The sequence below is a fragment of the Narcine bancroftii genome, chromosome 14 (genome assembly GCF_036971445.1).
Source record: "Narcine bancroftii isolate sNarBan1 chromosome 14, sNarBan1.hap1, whole genome shotgun sequence".
NCBI classification, from domain to species: Eukaryota; Metazoa; Chordata; class Chondrichthyes; order Torpediniformes; family Narcinidae; genus Narcine; species Narcine bancroftii.
This window is the reverse complement of record NC_091482.1, coordinates 45,240,818-45,255,734: the sequence shown is the minus strand read 5'-3', so window position 1 is coordinate 45,255,734 and position 14,917 is coordinate 45,240,818. Positions and strand designations below refer to the sequence as shown.

General features: G+C 37.9%; 1 protein-coding gene across 15 annotated transcripts in view; it reads right to left on the bottom strand.

Moving 5' to 3' along the window:
- The window catches only part of tcf12 (transcription factor 12), a 354,049-nt gene that overhangs the window by 80,815 nt on the left and 258,317 nt on the right, over positions 1-14,917 (bottom strand). The window lies entirely within an intron of this gene.

Here is a 14,917-nt window from a genome sequence, read left to right as displayed (position 1 = left end):
TCTTATCAGTGATTCAGCTGGGTTAAACATATTAATAGCACATCATCAGCGAATAAACTAATTTTATGTTCTTCCTGTCCAACTGAAGCCTTTAAATATCCGGTCCTCTTCTTATAATCTCTGCCAGAGGTTCAATAGCAAATATGAATAATAGTGGAGATGGGGGACACCTCTGTCTACTCGATCTACTCAAGGGAAAAGTAGATGACATTGGTTATTAGTTACAATTTTAGCTTGTGGCTTATGATAAAGTTTTAATCAAATTTATGAATTTTATATACCAAATTTTTCCAATGTCTTATATAAGAAAGACCATTCAAGTTGGTCAAATGCCTTTTCTGCATCTTGATAAATAGTTATGCTTGGATTCAACCTTGATTTTTCCATACGTATTAAATTGAATAATCTACATGGACTTCCTTTAACAAGTCCTACCTCATCTGGATGTATTAATTTTGGGAAATACCCAATCTGTTGGCTAGTGGCTTGGCTAGAATGTTATAGTCTGCATTCAGGAGTGATATTGGTCGATATGATTAGGTTTTTAGTGGGTCTCTACCTTTCTTTGGTAACACTGTAATTATAACAGTTGAAAAAATTTCCAGGAGGGTTTGGGACTCCACCACCTGGTCCAACACATCCATCAACAAATCTTCAAATTGTCTATAGAATGTGGAGGGAACCCATCTACCCCCAGGAATTTATTAGCTTGTAAAGTACCTGAGGTTTTCTCCATTTCTTCCCTTATAAAAAGTGTATCTAAGTCATCTTTTTCTCTCTTCTAATTTAGAAAGTTCAACATTTGTTAGATTCTTCCATCTCGTTTTCATCTCCTAATTCTGATTTATATAGTTTCATATAGTATTGTCTAAACATATTATTTAGTTCTTCTTGATTCTATGTTATCATATCCGTTTCTGTTTCTATTGCATTTATCTTTCTGGATGACTCCTTTGCTTTTACCTGTCAAGATAACACTTTGTGTGGCCGTTCTCTGAGCTCATAATATTTTTGTTTAGTTTTCAGTATCATTTTTTCCGTTCTATATGTTTGTTGTGTATTATATTGTAACTTTTTATTCTTTAACATTTTATATTTTTATTGTATTCCTTTTCCAATTTTGTAATATCCTTCTCTAAACCTTCTAATTCTCTCGCATATTCTCTTAAGAATTTTAGTATAAGTAAATTGTCCCCTCAAGTATCTCACATTAGAGGAGTCACGTGATGGAGTAGTGGCCGGTAGGAGAATACCATCGCTCTCCAGAAAAGAAGAAATAAAGTGAAGAGAACACAAAGTTCAAGAAACACAAAACACAACAAATAAAAGATAAAATTGTGGAGAAAATAAAGAAAATGGCACCCAAGAAGGAAAAAGTAAAAACAACAGGAAAAAAAGAAAAGACACCGGAAGAGAAAGGAAAGGCCTTACCTGCATGAAGAAACAGGGAGCCGTCGTGGAGAAAAGAGCCCGCTCCCCGAGGTTGGTGATGACCCCACAGAGTCGTGACCTCCCAACCGCTGGACTGCAAAAATGGCTTTCTGAGCCAAACAGAAATGTGTAATGCGCACACTAAGGAAAAAGAAAACACCGACGGCAAGGTGGCCCAGCTGAGGAGCAAACTAACACAGCGCGACCAGCTGAGAGATCCCAGACATCAGGGCTCTCAGCTGGAAGAAGAGGAAAGCGACAGGAAAGGGAGTGATAGGAAAGAAGAACAGCAACAGGAGACCCAACAGATGAGTAGCCCAGAAGAAGAGGATCAACAGCAAAAAGCCATGCAAAAAAACACCCAGCAAGGTGAGGCAAGCAGGTCATCAAGAAAGTCAGAAGAGACACAGATACAAGGAAGAGAAGTAGAAGACTCAAACACAGGTGCAGACACAGAAGAAGAGGAAGAAGAAGAAGAACAAGCTCTGCACAGAGGAATAGAAGGTAAAATGGACAGAATATAGATTTAAAAAAATGTTCAAGAACAAATGAGAGCATTAAAAGAATGGTTGACATTAGAATTTAATGAAATGAAAAGAAAAATGAAAAGTACAGAAGAAAAAGTGAGTAGAATAAAGCTGGTCATGACAGAAATAGGGAAAAGATTAGAAAATGTGGAAGAACGAGAAATGGTTGTAGAAATGGAAGTGAATGACTTAAGAAGAAAATTGGAAGAAAGTGACAAAAAAGTTAAAGAGTCACAAGGGTTGTTAGCTCAGAAGATGGATATAATGGAAAACTATAGTAGGTGAAACAACATAAAGATAGTGGGCCTAAAGGAAGATGAAGAAGGCACAAATATGAAAGGATTTATAAAAGAATGGATCCCAAAGGTCCTGGGAATGCCAGAAATACAGGAAGGAATGGAAATAGAAAGGGCACACAGAACACTAGCCCCGAAACCACGGACACAACAAAAACCAAGATCTGTTTTAGTAAAATTTCTGAGATACACGACAAGAGAAAATATACTGGAGAGGGCAAGGAATAAAATTAGAGAAGACAAAAAACCATTGGAATACAAGGGTCAAACACTATTTTTTTACCCAGACATAAGTTTTGAACTCCTAAATAAGAGGAAGGAGTTTAACACAGCAAAATTGATCCTATGGAAAAAAGGATATAAATTTATGTTAAGATATCCAGCTGTGTTTAAAATATTTATCCCGGCGGAGCAAAACAGACTGTTCTCGGATCCGGACAAAGCATGAGAATTTGCAGAACATCTGCAGGACAGAAAGAGAGATGAAGAGATGTAATAAGAACGAAGAACGATGACAAACTACATATAAAGATGTAAAAATAATGTACAATTAAGAACTAAAGAAGGGAAAGGGAAGAAATGAAGTAAGGGGGAGAAAAAAAAGAGGATGAACTTTGTTATATGTGAAGATAAAAGTCTTTTCTGGAGGGGGTTGGGTGGGAGAGAATAATAGTCACTGCGAAATCAGTTTCTCGCTTGCGAGCGGGTTCGCAATCCAAATGGAGAGGGGAGTTGTGGTTGCCCAGCAAGGGACAAGGGGCAACTCAGAGGGGTGGGGGTCACTTGGGGTTAAGGGAATTTTAGATGTGGGAGTTGTTGAAGTATTTTATGTTTTAGAAGTGTTGTCACACATTGAGTTCAAAAAGGGAAAACTGAGAGATGAAAATTAGGAAAAGGGGGAAGGTGGTGGTGAGGAAGTAGAAATGAGGTGTAAACAGAATATGAGATGGCCATGTTGAACTATATGACTATAAATATTAATGGAATACATAACCAAATTAAATGAAAAAGGCTATTAAATTTCCTGAAAAAAGAAAAAATAGACATAGCATTTGTGCAGGACACGCATCTAACTGAAGTGGAACATAATAAATTAAGGAGAGACTGGGTAGGGCACATAGCGGCAGCATTCTGAAGATCAAACTGCGCTGGGTAGATCACATCTCCAGAATGGAGGACCATCGCCTTCCCAAGATCGTGTTATATGGCGTGCTCTCCACTGGCCACCGAGACAGAGGTGCATCAAAGAAGAGGTACAAGGACTGCCTAAAGAAATCTCTTGGTGCCTTCCACATTGACCACCGCCAGTGGGCTGATATCGCCTCAAACCGTGCATCTTGGTGCCTCACAGTTCGGCGGGCTGCAACCTCCTTTGAAGAAGACCGCAGAGCCCACCTCACTGACAAAAGACAAAGGAGGAAAAACCCAACACTCAACCCCAACCAACCAATTTTCCCTTGCAACCGCTGCAACCGTGTCTGCCTGTCCTGCATCGGACTTGTCAGCCACAAACAACCCTGCAACTGATGTGGACATTACCCCTCCATAAATCTTCATCCGCGAAGCCAAGCCAAAGATATAATTCAAAAGCCAGAGGTGTAGCTATATTAATCAATAAAAATGTACCAATCAAAATAGAGGAGGAAATAATAGATCCAGCAGAGAGGTATGTAATGATAGTGTAAGATATATTCAGAATTCTGAAATTTGATCAATATATATGAAGAGACCTAATGAAGAGGATCAAAAGTTTATGCAAGATATTTTTTTGAAGATTGTAGATACGCAGGAGAATATGTTGATAGGAGGGGATTTTAACCTTGATTTGGACCCAAAGTTGGATAAAACTGGACAAAAGACTAGCAAAAAGAATAAAGTGGCCAAATTTATGGTTAAATCAATGCAGGAAATGAAACTTATGGATATACTCAAGAATTGATGTGTTTTTGTTGTCAGCCCATATTCAAGGGAGAGTTAGTTAGGAAGACTGAATATAAAGCTAGATTACTATCTGATCACTCACCCCTGTTATTAGCAATAGAACTGGAGGACATACCACCAAGAACATATCAATGAGGATTAAACTCCATGCTACTTAAAAGACAGGAATTTAGAATGTATTGAATGCCAAATTAAAATGTACTTTGAAAAGAATACAGAACCAGTGAAAGACAAATTTATACTATGGGACACAATGAAAGCCTTCATTAGAGGGCAGATAATAAGTTATGTAACTAAGATGAAAAAGGACTACAATCGGGAAATAGAGCAGTTGGAAAGGGAGATAATAAGTACAGAAAAAGAACTAGCAACAAGGGAAGATATAACAAAAAGAAGAGAATTGGCAGACAAAAAAAAATACAAAACATTACAAACATATAAGGTGAAGAAGAACATAATGAAAAAAAAAGCAAAACCTAGGAGAAAAAACGCACAAAATATTAGCCTGGCAACTTAAAACAGAACAAGCTAAAAGAACGGTATTGGCGTCAAGGAAAAAGGACAAACAAATTACATATAATCCAATGGAGATTAATGAGAAATTTAAGGAATTTTATGAACAATTATACCAAACTGAGAACGAGGGGAAAGAAGACAAAATAGAAGAGTTTTTAGCTAAAATGGAACTGCCGAAATTGCAAGAAGAGGAGCAAAACAAGCTGATAAAATCATTTGAAATAAAGGAAATACAGGATATATTAAAAAGCTGCTGAACAATAAAACACCTGGAGAGGATGGATTCCCAATAGAATTCTATAAAACATTTAAAGAGTTATTAATTCCTCCTCTCCTGGAAGTAATGAACCAGATAGAAGAAACACAAAACTTGTCAGATTCATGTAAAACAGCAATAATTACAGTAATACCAAAGACGGGGAAAAATCCACTAACACCAGCATCGTATAGACCAATATCTCTACTTAACTCAGATTATAAGATAATAGCGAAATTATTATCAAACAGATTGGCTGATTGTGTACCAAAAATAGTAAAACAATATCAAACTGGATTTATTAAGAAAAGATGAACAGCAGATAATGTCTGTAAGTTCATTAATTTAATTCATGCAGTTCAAGGAAATAAGATACCAACAGTGGCTGTTGCTTTAGACGCAGAATGGACATATTTATTTATTTATTTAAGGTATTACAGAGGTTCAACTTACCAGAAAAATATATTAATTGGATTAAAGCATTCTATAATGGACCATTGGCGAAGTTGACAGTAAATGGATATGTATCGAACCAATTTAAATTAAGTAGGTCAACTAGGCAGGGATGTCCACTATCTCCCTCACTGTTTGCTTTAGCATTAGAACCATTGGCAGAACTGATAAGAACAGAAAAGAAAATAAAAAGGATAAAAATAAAGGAGGAGTATAAAATCAGTTTATTTGCAGATGACATCATAGTATACTTAACAGAACCAGAAATATCAATAAAAGAATTACATAAGAAATTGAAGGGATATGGAGAAATATCGGGGTACAAGATCAACGCAAATAAAACTGAAGCGATGCCAATGAGTAATGCGGATTACACAGAATTTAAAAAAGAATCACCATTTAAATGGCAAACACAAGCAATCCGATACCTAGGTATTAGGTTAGATAATAATTTAAGCCACCTATACAAATTAAATTATCAACCATTAATGAAGAAATTACAGGAAGACTTAGAACATTGGAAAAAATTGCCACTAACATTGATAGGGAGGGTAAATTGCATTAAAATGAATGTCTTCCCAAGGATACAATACCTATTTCAATCGTTACCAATTCCCTTAACAGAGAAATTCTTCAATGAACTAAAAAGAATAATAAGGAAATTCTTATGGAAAGGGGGGAAACTGAGGATAGCGTTAGATAAATTAACAGAGTGGTACAAACAAGGTGGTTTGCAGTTATCAAACTTTAAAAATTATTATAGAGCAGCACAATTAAGATATCTATCAGATTTTTATCCAACAAGGGAAAAACCAGATTGGACTAAGATAGAGCTAGATAAAATAGGGGAGAAGGTACCGGAACATATACTTTATAAGTGGGATGAAAAGCTGGTGCAATATAAAAGCTCACCAGTATTGCATCATTTACTCAATATATGGAAGAAGATTCATTTAGAAAGGAAAAAAACAAATTACCAAATACCAAAATTATTATTGACGCAAAATCAGCGAATCCCTTTTACAATAGATAACCTTTCCTTTAGAGAATGGGAGAGAAAAGGAATTAAAAGAATAGAAAATTGTTTTTTGGGAAATAATTTATTAACATATGAACAAATGAAGTACAAATATGGAATAACTCATGGTACAACGTTTGCATACCATCAACTGAAAGCCTACTTAAAGGACAAATTGGGAAACAGACTGAGATTACCAGAAGGAAGCAGCTTTGAATATGTAATTACAGAAACAACAATAATAAAAAGATTTATAACGAACATGTACATCAAGTTGCAAGAGAAGGAAAATGATGAAATAAGCTATAAACCCAAACAAAAGTGGGAAAAAGATTTAAACATAAAAAATGAAATATGGGAAAAGTTATGCTCTGGAACTATGAAAAATATAATAAACACGAGGTTACGCTTGATACAATATAATTGGTTACACAGGTTAAATATCATGCCCCAAAAGTTAAAAAAAAATGGGATCCAACATTATCAGATAGATGTTTTCGCTGTAAAAAGGAAATGGGAACAACAGTACATGCAATTTGGTCATGTGAGAAAGTAAAAAAGTTTTGAGAAGATCTAAATCAGGTATTAAATAAAATCACAAAAAGCAACATACCAAAAAATCTGGAGATCCTTCTTCTAAGTAATGTAAGAAGTAAAGAATTAGGCCTCAAACTGGATGAAGCACAAAAAAGATTTATTATGATAGCCTTAGCAGTAGCAAAAAAATGTATATTACTTGGAAATCAGAAGAGAGCCTGAGAGTACAGCAATGGTACATGGAAATGAAGAAATGTATTCCATTGGAAAAAATAACATATAATTTAAAAAATAAAGTCACATTATTTGAACAAATTTGGGAACCGTACATAGAACACAACAGAGAGGGCTTGCCTTGGACTTCCAGCCCCTAAAACGATAAGAAGACAAAATGACTTGATCCAGTATGCAAAAGTAGATGACACAATTTTTTTGTTTATTTTCATTGTGTGATGAGATTGTTTAATGGTTTTATTGTATTGTATATGTTGAATGCTAAATAGGTTTGGAGGGGGGTGGGAAGAGGGGAGGGAAGGTAGGTGGGAAAAAAGGGGAGAAAATGCCACTGTGTATATTTAAGAGGGAAATATTTGTATGTATTTTGATTCATATGCTTCACAGTATGAAAAATTTTTAAAAAAAAGTATCTCATATTAGAAAATTGTCAGTAGAAGGAAGATTGTTTACACAAAATGTTTATGCCTTTTAATAAATTCATGAAAATCCTTCTTCTTTAGTAATGTAGGATTAAGGCGCCATCTATACACTTTCTTGCTTTTCCACTGTCGGAAAGTTATTGTTAACGGCAAGTGGTCTGATAAGTCTTGCCAAATACTCTGTTTTTACCACTTTGTACCTGATTCTGCCAGCCCCGTCTCCTTTTTTGCACTGCTCCCTTTCGGACTTTCTCTCGAAGTTTCTGGATGAATAGGGGCTTCTTCGGTCTTTGTTCTTGGTTGTTTTGGATTCTTTCTGCTAGCTTTATCCATATTTGATGAAGAAAATCTTGATTTTCAAGTTTTAATTGCCTATTTAGTACTCTTCAAGGAGAGCTCAACCACAACATGTCTGTCTAGGTCATTCGCATGGCCACGCCCCCGTCTTTACTTTTCTTTAAAAGTATTCATTTAGATAAATGAAGCATGCTATATTTGCTTCATTTATCCTCTTCAAATTTGAATTTTAAAACTACTGCCCAAGAACCCAGAAAATCCAGACCGACTCATTCCCCAAGCAGTCCGAATTTTAGGACTTTTACTATACCTCCACTTTCGACAAGATTTCATTCTAGGGCTATGAGGGAAGGGAGGAAAATTTAACCACAAAAATTCTTTCAGCTCTTTTGGAACATAACCTACAGTTCCCTACCACAGAAGGAACCCTTATTTCAGAAGCACTAGGGAAAATCTTTACTTCTTCATTTGTACAAATGTGAATTGCCATTAAGCAACACAAGGAAATCGAGAGTACAGAAAAATTATTCATTTTTCGGTACTGTTCATAGATTAAATACAAACACATTTCCCATTGGTGTTGTCAAGAATGTGACTTTGGCCAGACAACATGCCAGAGCAGATACAGAAATGTCTGTAATCAAACTGAGACCAATACTGGAAAAGGCCCCTGGTGAACCCAGCAGAGAAATATTCCTCTGCAATAAGGCACAGAGCTCAAAAGGATCCATGGACATCTTTTCAGTCATGGGCAAAAGTGGGAGTTCGAGAATGGACTTGTGAGCTCCTTAATCATGAAAGAGGAAATCACTTACTCTTCCCTCTATGCATCAATGTCCTGAAGTTTATACCTGAAGAAACAATCAGTATAGTCACCTTGGCTGCCTGTTAGCTCTCCCAAGTCCATGAACACAGGCAGAGGGAGACAGTTAAAGTATGAGATGATAGTGAGTCAATGACTTCAGAATAAGAAGTTTGCAGAAAGAGAGTTACATCAAACATGCAGAAACAAAATATATAATTGTTAAAAATTTTGCTTCAGAGATTAAAATTGATGATGAGAGCTTGACACATGCACAAGTACAATGTACAGTTGATCCTACCTGCTGTACCCTCATAGGTACACAAGATATTTACACTACAATAGGATTTATTAAATGATCACAATATGTCAAGACAGAAAGAGATAATAAATATAAAAGTTTAGATAAATAAATATTCACAGTTGCAGTAGGTGCATAAACAAAATTATATAAGTGCAGAGAAATCTTGAGGTGGTCCTGGAGTAATTTAGGGTTAGGGCAGAACAGGAAGGTTCAAGAGCCTGATAGCTGTTGGATACAAGCTGTCCTTGAACCTAGAGGTGCTGGACTATAGGCTTCTGCACCTTCCGAGAAGAGGTTGTTATCACGGAGATGGGGATCCTTTATGATGTTGGCTTGAGGTAGCATCTCTCATAGTTGTATTCAGTGGACAGCAGGTCAGTGCCTATGATGGACCTGGCATGGTTTGTCAATTTCTATAGTCAACTGAATTCCTGGACACTCTAGTTTCCATAGACTGTGATGCAACTAATCATTATACTTTCCACATAACGCCAGTTGTGGTACGATAGAGTATTCGACGACAGGCCGAATCTCCTCAGATCTGCCAGAAAGCAGAGGCATTCATGGTTGCCTGGATGTGGGGGCCCCAGAAAGGTACTCAAAAAGGTACTCAAATATGTGGACTCCCAGAACTCGATAGTACATACCACTGCACCACTGTCCCATCAATGAAGGCAGATGTAAAGTTTTTGGTTTTGTCTGCCACAAGGCAAATGAAGAGTCTACATGAGAATTCCCCAGAGCCCTAAACAATAAGAGAAAGAAGCAAAAGTCCCCAAGAGCCCTTGAATTTGCCTCCTGCACTCCAGCAGCCTCACAGACTCTTGTCCAATAATTGGCAACCCGAGCTCTGGGTCCAAAGCTCCAACATGATCAGGATGCATCAGTGCCCGAAGCCCTTTGGGAGCCGCCTTGCCCTCGGCACTCTCTTGAATCTTGGTTCCGTTCCAATACCTGGTTTCCAGCAGCCTGTGTAGGTCCTTCAACCACTGAGCCCCTCGCTGGTCTGCTGCTGTGGTCGCCTTCCCTGTAGGGTCACTCCCATGTTTCTTCTCCTCAACTGGAGGGGTGGAGTGTTTTCCCTGTTTCTGATGCCCTGTGTCAGTTCGCTGCACCCTAGGCCCTCCATGCCAGGTGTGTGTTCCCTCGGCCTTCCCTTCCTCAAGACCACAATAACATCTTGGTCTTGCTGGCATCGAGAGCAAAGTTGCAGTTCTAGAACCACAGATCTTGATTCTTAATCTTCATTCTGTATTCTGACCCATCATTTTTCGGCCAACAACAGTGGTGATGTCATTGAATTTATAGATTTTGTTGGAACCCAAACCTGATAATCACATGGAGGGAATGGAGCAAGGGTCTTTGCATGAAACCTTGAGGTGTCCATCCCGATGGCCAGCGAGGCGGAGATGTTGCCAATACATTGGGCTCTGATGATGAAATCGAGGATCCATCCGCGAAGGATTGATCAGAGGTTGATTATGGCTTTTTGTTTGAAGTTTGATGGTGTTAAATGCTGAACTGTAGTGAAATGAACAATAGCTTTACATAGGTGTTCTTAAAAGCTGCCACTGGCCAAATGTTCTACAAGAACCAGCATTTTAAGCATTTTGTATCTTCACTTCTTATTCTGAAAATCTAATCAGCTTGTACCGTAATGAATTGGAACTCTAGTTTTCATTATTTCATTAGACTTCAAACTGTGCTCTAAATTACATCAATATCGGTTTATTCATTCCCTGTGCTTGGAATTACTCTAGATTCCAGTTCAGAAGACTAGTATGAGTAGATATTACCCATAGGGTCAACCCATGCACCACTTCAAGTCTGTTCCAGAAATGTAATAAAACCAAGGTAACAGTAAAACTCTTGACGATCTGCTATCTCACTGTGACGAAGCCTCTGGTTCACTATGCTCCTCTTCCCACACACCCTTGAAATGCACCAGGTTCCTATGCTTCCTTCAAACACATCATTTTCACTGGAAACTTTAAAATACTGAACAGTGTAATACTTATATATATCTAAAAAAGGTGAATTCAACTTATGTAAGGTATTAACAGGAATGACATCCAATGGTCTGTTATATCGAATAGTCCAGCATCACCCAAGATCTGAGGGTGCTGAGTTATTGGAGTTCTACTGTATATCTTTTATTCATCACTTGCCTGTGCATCATGCTTTCCTACCCCATACATTTCCACTTCAGAATAAAATTCTGTGAATTTCAAACCTGGATATATTCAATGAAAGCCTTCTGGAGTAAAAACGTTCGATATAATTTAATGGTCTTATTCCAAGATTGTGTCCGTAACAGAGGAAAATGTTTTCCCCAGAATCCATCCTTCCAATTCCTCTCAGCATCATACAGGATTTCTCTCATTCCTTTGAACTCCAGTGATCATAAACCCATCTTGTCAATCTCACATGGGCATCTTAGAGAAAGATATACTTTCTTAGACACCAAGAACAAAACTCCACTCATCACTCTTGGTGTAGTCTCACCAAAGCCTTGTACCCTATTCCTCTTGTAATGAACCAAAATACCATATTCCATGCAAATTACTCGTACATTCATGTTACTGTTACAGGTACAAGAATTTCTAAATTCTCATTATTCAAAAGCTCTTATTTAAATCTCCCCTAAGTGAATAACTTTATTTTGCTACATTATTGTCTGTATATTATCTATCCCATTCATTTAAGCTATTTACAACACTTTCAAGACTCTTGAAATGGTCAAGGACTTGAACAAATATTTTCTGTCGGTCTTTACAGGGGAACGCAGGGTTAACAAGACAAAGTGTGATGTTAATGAGGTAAATGGAACTGAGGACCTCTATACAATCACTAAAGATGTAGTGCTGGGCAAATTAGTAGGCTAAAGACAGATCCATCTCTAATCCTGACAAAACACATCCCAGGGTACTGAAAAAAATGGCAGAGGTTACAGCAGATACATTTTTAGTAATTCCACTTTGGAAGGAAAATGAAAGATTGGTCTATTATTTAAATGATGAAAGATTCCAGCATGCTCTTGTGCAGAAACCCCTGGGAGCATCTGCACACAATTCACAAAATGCTATTATGGTGCCAGTGACCTGGGTTTGAATCTGTCTGCAAAGAGCTTGTACATTCTCTCCAGGCTGTGTGTATGTACTTGAGTGCTCCAGTTTCCTCCCACCCTCTGAATGATACAGGGTTGGCAGATTAATTCGGTGCCACCAGTTTCATAGGCCGTAAGGGCTTTCTACTGTGTTGGATCATTAAAATTACATTTTAAAAAATAAGTTTACAGGTGCAACAGGTAACTGAGATGCTGGCCTTCATTCCAAATTGAGTTTAAGAGCAGGGAGATTCTACTACAACCCTACATGATACAAGTGAGGCTAGACCTTGAGTACTGCATGCAATTCTGGTCTTACTGAGGAAGGATATACTGGCTTTAGAGGCAATGCAGAGGAGATTCACCAGGTTGATTCTGGAAATGAGGGGGTTAGCTCATGAGATTGAGCAGCTTTGGATTTAATTCTTGGAGTTCAGGAAGATGAGGGGCAAATCAAATAGAAGTATTGTGAAAAGAATAGGTAAGACTGAAGCAAGGGATTGCTTCCATCTATAGGTGAAACTAGAACTTGGGGTAATAGCTTCAAGATTCAGGGCGTAGATGAAAGAAAGGTGAGAAGAAACTACTTTGACCAGAGAGTAGTGAATCGGCAGAATTCTCTACCCAATGAATCAGCAGAAGCTGCCCTTATCAAATTTATTAAAGACACAGGAAGTTAGATCTTTTTTTAAAATAGAAGGGGAATGAAGGGTTTTGAGGAACAGACAGTTAAGTAGAGCTGAATCCACAACTACATCAGCTAAATGACAGAGCAAACTTGACGGGCCAGGTTGCCACCTCCTGTCTTATGGTCTTATGTTTTGCCGAGAGGTAGCAGCAAGAGAGTATGGCCAGGGTGTTGGAGATCCATTATGATGTTGGCTGCTTTCATGAGGCAGCATCTTACATGAATGTCTTTAATGGATGGGAGGTCAGTGCCGACAATAGACTTGCCCACTTTTGTCACTTTTGTTGCCTTCTACATTCATGCATGCTCGACTTACCAAACCAGGTGGTGATACATTTTTAAATGTATACTTTCCACAGTACACACAGTAGAAGTTTGAAAGAGTATTGACAAAATGCCAAATCTCAGTCTTCGCAGAAAGTAGAGGGACCAGTGTGTCTTCCTTGTGGTGGCTTTGATGAGCTGACACCATAAAGGTTCCCTGATATGTGGATTCCAAGGAACTTTAAGGTACTAACCTTCTCCACCACTGTCCTGTGGCTTTTTCTTCCTAAAGTGGTTTTCCACTTTTTTTCCTTAACCACTCCCATACCACCTTAAGTAATACCTTACTAAACACAGAGCACCTATGACATCCTATGCCATAAATTTAGAATAAAGTTTCTGTTCTTGCTGATGCTGAGAGCAAGACTTTCATTCTGGTGCTATTCAACCACATTCGCCATCTCCATCCTATATTCTGCTCCATTGTTATTTATTATTCAGCCCACAATCGTGTGGCCACCAGCAAATTTATGGATGCCGATGGAGCCAGACTGGAGTGTGCATAGGGAGTAAAGCAGAGGAAAAAGTCCATAGCCATGTTAATGTGAGGAGGAGGTGACGTTGCCCTGATTGGGATCTGCCAATGAAGAAGTTGAGGATCCAGTTGCAAACAAGATCCCTGCATTTGATTATTAGTCTTGCTGGAATGATGTTGTCAAACACCAAGCTGTAGTGGACAGCCAGCAAGTGAGTTCCCTCTGGTTGTCTGGCTGAGCTCAGCTATTACTGTACTCAAGAAGCTTGCCACCACACAAGACACAGCAGCCTGAATGATAAAACACCCCATTCACAGCACCGGCAGCACATTTAATGAGCTTTCCTCAAAAATTTAATTTTTAATAATTTAAATTTCCAAAAATGGCGCACCAAGCATCAAAATCTAAATATCCATGTCTTCGTTATTATTAACATTACAGACAGGACATTTCAACAAAATAATCAATTTGCACTTCATTCTCTTCAGAAAGTCGAGCACTGAGCAGCACAAGGACAGCTTCTTCCCCTCTTCCATCCGATTCCTGAATGAACAATGAACCACAGACACTGCCTCACTCCGACTTTTTCTTTTTCTTGCAGTCTTTTTACTCATCTTGTAAGATGGTTTATATAATGATGCTGCCACAAAATAACAAAGTTCATGACGATAAATTCTGATTCTGAAATAGAAATCCACCTCTCTCCACTCACTGACGGAATTTTCAAAACATCACTCTCCATTCTTTCAGGAGAACTTTATTCAAAGCTTCAAACATGATTAAATAGGAAGGCTTCCCAGACAATAGAAGCAGGTTAAACTTCAACACTGACATCAGAAAATTCCTCCGTCTGCATTCTGGATTATGCACAGCTTAGTATTCAAACCTGCAAGAGCTACAGCCCAAATGGCAGAAGAAATTTATTCTACCTGATTTTGAAAAAGTTAGTTCTTTTGAACAAAGCTGGTACTCTGGACAATTCTGTAAACTTGTTGATTTTGCAATCTACCAGCATGGGACCTTTTAAGTGAAATTATTGGACTTGTGCAAAGATGAAATGAATAAAAAAACAAAAAAAAAACACATTGGATAATATTACACTGGAAATTTTAGTTAACCCTTTGAGTACTGAATGCCCCTTGCAGCTTTCAAAATGTGTGCATTTTCCATCATTCTTGCAAATGCAGGTCACGTTTAAATGTTCTGAATTTACATGACAAACTATTACTGTTCTCAAAGGGTTAAATTCGCACACATTCGTGTTGTTGATGAATGTACTTGAGGTCAGT